At 30.8% G+C, this 11,016-nt stretch overlaps 1 protein-coding gene across 2 annotated transcripts in view; it reads right to left on the reverse strand.

Moving 5' to 3' along the window:
* LOC124429940 (terminal nucleotidyltransferase 5C) overlaps positions 1-11,016 on the reverse strand; it is a 67,580-nt gene that overhangs the window by 54,073 nt on the left and 2,491 nt on the right. The window contains exon 1 of one of the 2 annotated variants that reach the window (XM_046975831.1): positions 7,217-7,240. The exons of the other annotated variant lie outside the window; for it this stretch is intronic. The gene's annotated coding sequence lies outside the window, so the exon portion shown is untranslated. Of the gene's footprint in view, positions 1-7,216; positions 7,241-11,016 lie in introns of those variants that run through there. 2 annotated transcript variants of the gene reach the window in all.

Raw genomic sequence — 11,016 nt, forward strand, 5'->3', positions numbered from 1 at the left:
AATGAGCGGTAATTCGTTGTAAATAATTGATCGTCGATTATTAAAAAATTCATATGTTAGAATGATAGAAGAAAAAAGAAAAGAAAAGAAAAGAAAAGAGAAAAAAAAAGAAGGAAGAAGAAAAAGAAAGAAAAAGAATCGAAAAGAAAAGTTTATCTTATATAATTAATTCCATTAAATTTGATTATTTTATATTCACTTTAACGACTATACATAACATATACATAATATATACGTACATATACGTATGGATACATAATTAAATAAATAAATAAATGTATACATATATATATATATATATATATATATATATGTCTGTATGTGTATGTATGTATGTTATTATGATTTCACCAAATAATTAATAGACATTATTCGCGAGGATATTAAAGTATCGATTAAAATTTATATACGTATATATACACAGATAGTAATAATACATATAGCTACCTGTTTCTTTCGTTTTTCTTTCTCAAGCTCAGGTACATATGCAATATTTACATAAATAATAATTTCCCAAACGAGTGAGAAAAAGTGAAAGAGAGAAGGAAAAAAAAAAAAAAAGAAGAGAAAAAAAAGAGAAAAAGAAAGATCTTAATTTCTCAGCTGGTGTTAAAGAACGAATCGTATTTTTGCCGGAGTTTTTTTTTCTTTCTTTCTTTCTTTACTTACTCAGGACTTTCCCGTGTTTACTATAAAAAGAAACGTCTTATTTATCTGCGAGAATGCTTGTTTGGTATCCTTTATTTACGTATGCACTTTCGATTCTCTCACTCTCTCTCTCTCTCTCTATTGGTATAAAACCATTGCAAAATCATTTGTCGCAGAATAGAAGAGGAAAGAAGCAAAGGCATACCGCCTCGATTGTTGGTTATCAGCTGATCGAGGAATAAAAGAAGGTCTCGGTTCGTTAGATACATTGAGTGAGATAAATGATTAACAATTTACAATGTATATGTGTAAAAAATGAAGATACTAAAAGACATTATAGAAAGAGAGAGAGAGAATCATATGTATGTGTAATTGTATACACATACACACAAATATATATATAAAATATGTACGTGTTTCTATGTGTATGTATGCATTTATGTATGCGTATCTTTCGATATAATTTTACAACGTCGTGTTTACTTACTTTTTAAAAGCAATTATCTCTAAGCCGATCGACGATTAGTTTCTATTAATAAAATCGTTAATTGAAGATAAAACTTGTATTGTAACTTTCGTGGAGGATGTGTTGGCTCGTTCCAACGTAATCGAAGTATACTAGTACTAGTACTACTACTACTACTATTACTATTACTATTACTATTACTATTATTACTATTATAATAATAATAATGAACAATAAAGAAATAGAAATAGAGACAAAAAGAGAGAGAGAGAGAGAGAGAGATAAAGATAGAGTAAAAAAAAAAAGAATAAGAACACAAACGGAAATTACAAATTTTTATCCATCCGACACTTTCAAGATACGAACTCGTTTTCTATCTATCGTTCAACATGACATTAACGTGATCGACTGTGTGTTTCACGTTCGTCGTTCTCTTTTTCTCTTTGGTTCTATCCTCTCCTATCCTCTTCTCTTCTCTAATCTTCTCTTCTCGAACGTCCGACCTTCACGAGTAAGAGAACGAAAGTGAGCAAAGCGGAAGGACGACGCGGCAACAGCCATATGATTTATTATTCCGCACGATTCCTTTAAGAATATCAACCAAAGAGAACGTGAGTTCTTTCTTTTTCTTTTCTTTTTTTTTCTTTTATTTTTTTCCTCTTTCCCCGATATATCCATATGTGATGGTAATTAGAATTACAACGAAACATCCGGAAAAAAATCGTAAGAACGTAGTCCTTATATTTATAATATGCGTATATTTATGTATATTGTTTACATACGATATACGTTCTTTCCTTATCATTAGACATACACATACATATATAAAAGATTATAATTTATTCTTATTATATATATACATATATATATATATATGTATGTATGTATATTAAAAGGATAAATGTTAATAGTTGTGTGATATAGATGAAAGAGTAAAGCTTGTTTAAATACATAAGTATTATTATCATGATTATAATGTGTTTAAACGAACTCATCGTCGTGTGTAATATAAAGCGAAGTTATGAATATTAAATTTCAAAGGGAAAATTTATGAGCCCGATAATGAATGTAATATAACGTTGTAATATAACGGATAAAACTAACTATTATAACGTGTAATAAAATATGATTAAATAATAATAATAATAATAAAAAAAAATATATATATATATGATTAAAAAAAAAAATTATTAGTAAACATACATGTTTATTTATAATATTAGATTGGGGAAAAAGAAATCCATTATTTTATTTTATTTTCTTTTTTTCTTTTTTTTTTTTTTATTTATTTGACCCAAATCGGACAATCCGAAACATATTAAATAAAGTCTTGAAGTTCACGCAAAAATAATGGATTTCTATTAATATATATTAATAATTATTTATTAATTATTTTTATCGAGAAGAAGGTATTCGTCGAATCGAAGATAATTAATGGAAAGTTTTCTTTATTTATCTAACTACATAATACTACTTTCTCTCTCTCTCTCTCTCTCTCTCTCTCTCTCTCGCACTGTCTCTCCAATATCTTTTTTTTTCTCTTGGCTCGTTATCTTGCGCAATAATACAGTTTTCTCAATAAAATAACGCGTTCTCGAGTGTCGACCGCAGAGAGTCCGCGAGGCTCTCCGCGTTAAACTCGAGTCCGATTTCTTAAGGGGAGGAGGAGGAGGAGAAGGAGGAGGAGGGAGGGATAGCGGCCTGACTAACGGGAGGCTGTGTTATTGTAGAAATCTTTCACGTAGTTACTACTATATCTCGAACAGAACCGATATTTTGTAACTAATACTGGGTATCATATTTTTAAATTGTCCTTCCGCTCGTTACGGGTCTATGTACGAATATAATACACACATACGCATATAAATATGTATATATATATATATGCTCGTGCATATTCTTTTAATTCATTTAAATCAAATGTTTCCTCGTATAAATAATTTCTATCGTCATAATATTAATCTAATTGAATTATTCGAATTTAATAGATTTCTTTTTTTCTTTGTTGCTAATACCTCAAAATTAATGTCCTAACATTTTACATATGCATACACGCAAGTATACATATATACATACACACACACATATATATATATAAGTACGCGTAGATGCATGCATGTATACAAGATGTATGCATACATATATTGAGATTTGATTTAATCGTACGTGTATATTCTAAACGATCTAAAAGTCAATCACTGGAGGCTTATCTACGAATAATCCACATTTACAGTAAGATACAAGTTAACTCCTTTTAAATTCTCTTAGAGTAAAGTCGATTGAGCGGTTAAAGTCGAAAATCGATCTCGTAAAATAGGTTCTCCTCGCCTTTTTTGTGAAAATCGTATGTGTACGTATTACTAAGAGAAAATCGACGAATAAGGAAATCGGCCGTACGCATTTTATACTTTTATATATGTTCGTCTTGTTCTATATATGTTTGCGAATATAGCGAATAAGTCGGTGTAGACGACAAATTGATCATTGAACGAAATAACTCCGCTTGTGTCTCCGTTCAAAGCTTACGCAACGTTTATACGCTTGCATTCGCTCGACCGATAACTTTTCGCGCTCCCTTTTCTCTCTCTCTCTCTCTCTCTCTCTCTCTCCCTCCCTCTCTCTCTCTCATTCCCTATCTCTTTCTCTTTCTAAAGAATATTTCTTAAATAATAATAATTAATAATTACATTCATTGTTTCGCTAACCATGCCTGACTAATTCCTCTACATAAATATATTATGCATAAATTTAATTATCATGATTATTTATATATCTTTATTTAAGAAAAAAAAAAAAAAAAAAAAAAAAAAAATTATCAAGGATCACTCAAGAATTCATATAGACGAGATTGCATATATCTTGTGCAAGGTCAGCCACCTTAATTAGCAATATATTTAAAAGAGCCCAATAATGTCATGAATTTATACAACTAGATGACAAACACTATATATATATATATATAAAAGAAGGAAAAAGAAAAAAATCTTTTATTATCTTCCTTCTCTCTCTATCTCTATCTCTATCTCTATCTTTATCCATCAATAATCTATCTATCTCTGTCTTTTCTATGTAGTCACTCGCATTACTGCCAAAGGAATAAAATTACTTTTTATAGCTTCGGTAATTACCGCAAGAATGTTAAGAATCCGAGCGACCGCGAAAACAGAATGTATTTCTTTGAATGTGTCTCTTGCGGCTGGCTATTGTGAACTATCCCCACCCTCTCAAAAAAAAAAAAAAAAAAAAAAGAAAGAAAAAAAAATTCAAAGAAAAAAAGAAAAAAAATGATTGTAATAAACAGGAGAACATACTACTACTACTACTACTATTACTACTAGTACTATTACTACTACTATTACTATTACTACTACTATGTTGCAATGATAATGCATATGTACGTATTATATATATATACGAAAATACGAAAGAAATATGAGAACGAACGGGTTGATTTTTAATAATCGAATATCGCAGATTTCCCCTTAGAACTCCCTCTCCTGGGTAGACACCTTTTGTCTGTCCTTCTCATATCTCGCGAGATCGTATAATTAACCGACATGTGGGATTATAAACGAGTTCCTGATTTTTCTCTTTTTTTTTTCTTCCTTTCTTTCTTTCCTTCTTTCTTTCTTCGATTTTTTCTTCCTTTTTTATTATTATTATTATTATTATTATTATTATTATTATTATTTTTATTATTTACATATTATTCTCTTTTATTTCTATTTTCTCTCTCTCTCTACCTCTCGCGCCCCCTTCTCTCTCTCTCTCTCTCTCTCTCTCTCTCTCTCTCTCTCTCCCTCTCTCTCTCTCTATTTTCACCGCCGGATTTACGGGAGGTGGTGATCTCAGAAATATATTACATATTCTATACACATGAAAGAGAAAGATAGAGATAGAAATAGAGAGAGAGAGAGAGAGAGATATCTCGACTTTGTGATATCACGATATATATTTGTCCGGTCCAAGCCTTTGGCTATAAGAAAGAGAGAGGTTAAGCAAAAGAGAGAGGGAGAAGGCAAGAGAGTTGAAACCAGGCAGGCTTGCACCAATCCCCAAGAGATAATTCTTAAAGCTTATTATACGAAATATCAAGGCCTTGCCTTTCTATGCTCCGACATGTATAAGAACGTGGACCTACAGTTAACTATGTATATACATATATATATATATATGTGCCTGTGTATGTAGGTACCTGCAATGAGAGAGAGAGAGAGAGAGAGAGAGAAAAAAAGAAAGAGACACGTGTACGTATACAAGTGTATTCTATCGAACATTTTTTTTTCTTTTTTTTTTTTTTTTAATCACATACATACACCCACGACTTAAACTTTTACCCAAGATTTTTTTTTCAAAGACGTACTTCTTAAAGTTGCACCACGTGCAAACTATTGCACGGAAAATGATTTTCTTTTTTTTTTCTTTTCTTTTTATTCATTTTTTTTTTATTTTTATTTTTTTTTTTTTTTTTTTTTTTTTTTTTTTTTTCCAAGTATTAATGAATATATCAACCATATGGAAGTAACTGATGTTATATTGTGTAAAAGTAATATTGAGAAATACGCTCGAAATGTAAGAAAATTTGGCCTCCTTTGATCGACTTTCTTTGTTTTCGCCCTGTGGCGCATTGGCCATTTCAAAATCAGTCAGAGCAAAAAAACAGCTACACTATTACTCAACTACTCAATCGGTCGGCCTTTCACGAATATCGTACGTAAACACATACACACACATACAAATACATAAATATATATATATATACATATATATATACATATATAAAATCAAGAGAATGATGAATCCAATAAAGCTTAGAAATCAAGCTATTTCTTGTGCGTATGTATGTGTGTGCGTACGTGAAAATATGGAAAATAAATAATTAAAAAAGAAGAAGAAAAAATAAATAAATAATAAAACAATTGTACGATATTTTGAAATGATAAATATAAAAGAAAACGATGGAATCGATGAGATCGATCGATCCTTCATTTCACGCTGGATAACAAAGTCAGACTTTGTTCGATAACATTTCTATATCGTTTCTAGTTTCCGGGGTGAAAGGTCGTATCTACCAAATAGATACTTCAATAGAATAGACTGGAGTACAATCCAATGCTTTTCCAATCGTCTTGCAGTTAGATCAGTTATTTATCTATCTGTACTTATGTATCGCATGTATATATGTATGTATGTATATATATATATATATATATATATATATATATATATATATATATATACGATTGTATTTTTCCTTTAAAAACAGGAAATGCTAGACGAAGACACCGACCATTATCTATTATGACTAATGTCCTTAGAAGTTTAACACTTTAATTTCCTTCTTTCGTTTTTTTTTTTCCTTTTTTAATGATACATCTCAAGGATATGATTGTTACTATCGCTAACAATAAAATTCAAATTTTCTATGTAAATATGTAATAGTAAAACGAGAGTGTAATAATAATAACAACAATTATTATTATTATTATTAAAATATATATATATATGTGTGTGTGTGTGTACGTATATATTAAAATAAGAGAAGAATGAAAAGATTGTTTTCGAAATAAATGTGAGACAGATAGGAAAAAAAAATTATAAGGCGTAAGGTCCAAAGTATAATTACGTAAAATGTCTGATAGATTCACATCCCACGCGAGAGAGCGAGAGAGAGAAAGAAAGAAAAGAAAAAAGAAAAAAAAAAGAAAGGAGAGAAAAAAGAAGAGAAGTTATGATACGCATGGTCCTAAGAATCTTATTTTTAGATACAAAATTGCTTTTAATATTTTCAATTTGACTTTCATGTTTTCTCTCTCTTTCAGTCTCTGATCATTCTGTCAACAGTTTAGCTCTTACACTTTTCATCGATGAAACAGACGAAAGAGATTACTTAAATTAGTCACAATGAATGGCTTTATTATGCAGGCGCACAGAGCAAAAGAAAGAGAGAAAGAGAGAGAGAGAGAGAGAGAATGTTCAACGGTAGTTGGCATTAAATAAGCGTTCTCTTTCTCGGTTATTATAATGTATGCGATCTCAAAGCTGATCTTGGCTTACAAGCAAAAGATTAAAAGTGAATTTCTGACCAGTCAACTCACGCACCACTGAGAGAGGAGAGCGTCATGGAACGAGAGTGAATCGCTTTTTCGTTAGTCCTTGATCCGCAAATAGCACCACCACCGGCCAAAGACACGTGAAAATGAAAACGAAGGTGTCCCCTCCCGTCCTCATCCCTCTCCTTATCACTACCACCACCACTACTACCTTTACCACTACCACTACCATCACTCTGCCACTACTTAGTACTATTTTACCACAATCTCCCCTCCTATTTCTCTCTCTCTCTCTCTCTCTCTCTCTCTCTCTCTCTCTCTCTCTCTCTCTCTCTCTCTCTCTCTCTCTCTCTCTCTCTCTCTCTCTTACTCCACACTCCGTGACTTCGTTACACGTTCGTTATGTAATGGAATTGTATTAAGAAATATTTCGTCAAATTCGACGATCTATTCGATAAAAATTTGTAAGCAAATTGTCAACGACGACGTAAGAAAAAAATAACACAACACGTATGTATATATATATATATATATATATAGAAAGAGAGAGAGAGAGAAAGAAAGAAAGAGAGAGAGAAAGAGAGAAATATACTTATCGTTCAGTTAAGAAGGTAGTTAACATCTTCGTACTTTCGCTTAATTATCATAATAGCCGACGATGTAACGGATCGTATGACAACTTTTGTATAGATCTATCGTCATAAAATAAATAATTACATTGTGAGTAAGTCGTTTACTCGTGACATAATTAATTACTCGTTACGTATAGTTGACGTATGATGTATGCAAATGTCAAACTATGTGTTTGAAAAAGCCGATGGTGGGCATCGTCTTGAAGGAAAAAGAAAAAAAAAAAAAGATAAGAAAAAAAAAATGAAAAGAGAGAGAAAAAGAAGAAGAAGAGCAAAAAGAAAAAGACAAAATGTTGCATCTTCGATTGTAAATGTTCAATACGTTGCGTTTTTTATAAATTATTTAAAATATTTTTAAAGATTATAAGAAACAAATAGAAAATAATTTCTCAATGTAGAGGAAAATTTCTAATCATTTTATATCTATGTATCTAATACGTATGTATGTATATATTGCAAGTACATCGTATTACGTCCATCGTGTACCGGTGGTCATAGTGCAGTATTCCGGTTGGCCTAGTCTCGTGTCGGTTCTCCCGAAGGATCGATGGGTCGTTGCCCTCTCTCACGTCTGCAGCAAATGCGAAGGTGGCAGGAGAGTTCTATGCTCTCAACCCCAGGACTTAGAGACTATATTCAAACACGTCCTTGCCGACGCCCTTTTCCTTATCGCTGAAAATTCCAACTAAAAATTCTATACGATTGTAATTTCCGTTGCTTGCTCGCGATATCATTGATATCGAGTTTAAAGATATTACTTCTATTCTATAAGACGGTGTTTAATAATAAAAAAAAAAGAAAAAAAAAAGAAAAGAAAAAAATACGAAATCAATATTATGATTAAAAATTATTTAATATTTCGATATTATAAAAAAATAAATAAATAAAAGAATAACAGATCTTTTCATTGTATGTTTTTATATAGTATACGTATTTGCTTTAATTAGACACTTCGACTATATCAATTAAATATGAAGATGTTTCGAGTATGGATTTAATTAATTACTAGTTCTCACCATCCCACCCACCTTCTTCTTTCCTTCTCTTCCCTGAAGTTTCACTTATTTCTAATTCCACGACGTATACATTCAAAAGGGTCGTCGTCGTCTCATTCAGGTTGCTCGTTTTACACTAACCTTTCCTTAATAGGAAAGATCTATCCATCTTGAATGCATCAACGTGCATCAATGTGCACGCACGCACATATCAAAGATATACATATTAGGTCTTGCAGAGTAAATTGGAAAAACTTTCGCCGATTAGAAACGAAGATGCAGAAATACGCAAGGAGAAGCCTTTGACGATACGGAAGCAAGCAATTTATGAGAAGATTCCATCGATCGTAATACCCAACTATTTATGTACGTGTGTGAGTATATATATATATATATATATGTACGTGTCTATGTCGCTTGGAAATGCTTGGAGGAATGCATAGAAAGAGAGAGAGAGAGAGAGAGAGAGAGAGAGAGAGAGAGAGAGAGAGAAAGAAAGAAAGAAAGAAAGAAAAACGATTCAGGATCGTTCGGTAAAATGGATTTCATACCTTGCGGTGACTTTCTCTAACAAGTAAGTAACGAGCCAAACAACATTTACTTTTAACTATCGCAATCGAGAAATATCCATGATGATAGAACGAAATATAATGTGTGTGTGTGTATGTACTCGATATGTATATATATATATCGAATGCAATAGAATCTAATATTACTTTAATTTCATTTATTTTTCTATATTTTTCCTTTTGTTCATCGTAATTATTATACGAAATATTTATACTATAGAAAATACAAATCTCACGTAAAACGATTTCATTTTAATCCAGCTGTTGAATATTATTTTAATGGATCCTCCATTATTTAAACATTTTATTTTACTTTTTTTTTTATTCATCTCTTTTCTTTTAAATAAATTTTTTTTTTTTTTTAATTAAAATGTCAATTTTTAATAAAATATTAATTTAATAAAATATTATTGTAAAATAAATATATATATATATATATATATTTATTTTACAATATGCTTATCACTAATTAATAAAAGTTACTGATCAAATAAGAAATGTTTACGGTTCTATAAATAAAATGTGATATTTCCTCTTAATCCAATCTCGTTTATAGATATGTATCTCTGATAATTATTAAAACGATAATAACAATAAGATCAACCTTTTTCGTTGGCGCGCAAAGGGCACGCGAGTTTGTTAATTCGATCGACGCGTTGTATGTAAATGCAAAGATAAAAAGAAAGAGAAAAAATAGAGACAGAGAGAGAGAGAGAGAGAGAGAGAGAGAGAGAGAAAGAGAGAGAGACAGACAGAGAAAAAGAAAGAAAAAGAGAAAGAGAGATCTTGCGTCATGTAACAAACGAAACATTAAAGCGTGTAGGCAACATAAATTATGCGTTCTTTATCGCATACATACATGTACGCAAGTAAATGTCGTGAAAGATCTCTTAGAGACACTGAAAAATAGTTGAACTGTTTTCGTCAAATTCCAGGCCAATATTTCAAGCCAAATATATATTATTATTTTCTTTTATCCTTAACTATTTTACATTATGTCTTATTATTAATATCTTTGTTTTCTCTCCTCTATCGTTAATTCCATTTTAGAACGTACAAAGTAATTCCCAAAATTAATCTTACAATTATAGTTAAATTTATATATATATATATATATATATATATATATATATATATGTGTGTGTATATGTCGTGTAATAAAAAAAAAATATATATATATATATATACCGTAATAGCTCCTTTCTTGTTCACCAATTTTAAAGCGAGCAGAAAACCAGCTCGCTTACAATTTGCATTAACCTTTTCGCTGTTACGCCCGGCTTGTTTTACCATCTAGTACGTGCCAACTCGCTTAGACGAACTGTGTGCTTCGTCTATGCGTTAGTGTAAGCATGCGTGCATGCGTGCATGCGTGCATGCTTGCGTGCGTGCATGCTTGCATGCGTGCGTGCGTATAAGCTATTAGAAAATATTTATTTTTTTTCTTTTTTTTTCCTTCTTCTACAGGGCGGGCCAAAAGTTTTCTTACGTCATTTTTAAAATATCGATTAAACCTTTCTTGAAACTCTTTCCTTAGATTATACTTTTCTTTTCTTTATTTTTTTTTTCTTTTTTTTTCACTTCAAACTAATTAAAACTAGAAATTTTTTTCAACAATCTTTTACTCAAACCCTTGACGATTTTTACACCTTT

This window comes from Vespa crabro, chromosome 17 (genome assembly GCF_910589235.1).
Source record: "Vespa crabro chromosome 17, iyVesCrab1.2, whole genome shotgun sequence".
In the NCBI taxonomy this organism is placed as follows: Eukaryota; Metazoa; Arthropoda; class Insecta; order Hymenoptera; family Vespidae; genus Vespa; species Vespa crabro.